A 1,271-nucleotide genomic window follows, 5' to 3' on the forward strand; every position below is an offset into this window, starting at 1 on the left:
GGAGGAGGAGGAGGAGGAGGAGGAGGAGGAGAACTGTGGAGTCCTTGGTGCTTTTTGAGCTTGGTCATTTTCTTGCAGACATTTCATGACCCAACTGGGGAACATCATCAGTGCTAGAAGGAATTGGGGATGACTCTGAATGAAACCTCTGGAAGAAAACAATTGAGCTCAAAGAGCAGCAAGGATCATTATCTCCTCCTCCTCCTCCTCCTCCTCCTCCTCCTCCTCCTCCTAGCACTGATGATGCTATGTAGTCAGGTCATGAAACATCTGCAAGGAAACAGCCCAGCTCAGAGAGCACCAAGGACCCCTCATTTCATCCCTTCTGTCACTACAGTCCTTTCGAAGAAGTAACTGGAAGGACAACGATTCACAACAACTTTCCTTATTACAAGATGGTTGTGTAGTTCAAAAACGGGGATTTTTTCTTTCCTAAAACAAAACGTGCGCACAGAAGCGGTTTCAGTCCAGTGACGCCTCTCTGGCTAACACTCACAGGTTTTTTTTATTATTATTATTATTATTTAAAAAGCCTGTTCTGGCCACACTTTTAGGGAACCAAATATTTAATTTTTACCTCCACAGGGAATCGGGACTTCTCTTCGAAGCAGTGAGACTCAGAGAACCGTTGGAGTCTCCACTAACGTTTTCGATGTTATAAGCCGGACTCACACACACGTTTTAACTGTTTGACTGTTCTACTACCAAAATGCCTAGACTGAAGAAATAGACCCCCACAATCCCTCTCTGGAGGTTGGCTGTGATTGTAATGACCGACCACCAAGTACAGTTAAAGTTGATTTGATTTTCTGAACTAGGTGATTCTGTCTCTCCCTTTCTCTCTCTCTCTCCTCTCTCCCCATTCTCTCTTTCACCCCCTCTCCCATGTCTCTCTCCCTCTCTCTCCCCCTCTCCCTTTCTCTCCCTCCCTCTCCCTCTCTCTTCCCCTCTCCCTTTCTCTCCCTCCCTTTCTCCCCTCTCTCCCATGTCTCTCTCCCTCTCTCCCTCCCTCTTCCTCCCTCTCTCTCCCCCTCTCTCCCCTGTGTCTCTCTCCCCTTTCTCCTCCCTCTCCCTCCCCCTCTCCCCTCCCTTTCTCCCCTCTCTCCCCTGTGTCTCTCTCCCTCTCTCCCTCTTTCCCTCACGCTCTCCCCCTTTCCCTCCCTCTCCCCCTTTCCCTCCCTCTCTCTCCCTCCATCTCTCCCATGTCTCTCTCCCTCTCTTCCTCTCTTTCCCTCGTGCTCTCCCCCTTTCCCTCCTTCTCTCTCCCCCTT

This window comes from Protobothrops mucrosquamatus, unplaced genomic scaffold (assembly GCF_001527695.2).
Source record: "Protobothrops mucrosquamatus isolate PMUCROS unplaced genomic scaffold, P.Mucros_1.0 scaffold1980, whole genome shotgun sequence".
Lineage (NCBI taxonomy): Eukaryota > Metazoa > Chordata > Lepidosauria > Squamata > Viperidae > Protobothrops > Protobothrops mucrosquamatus.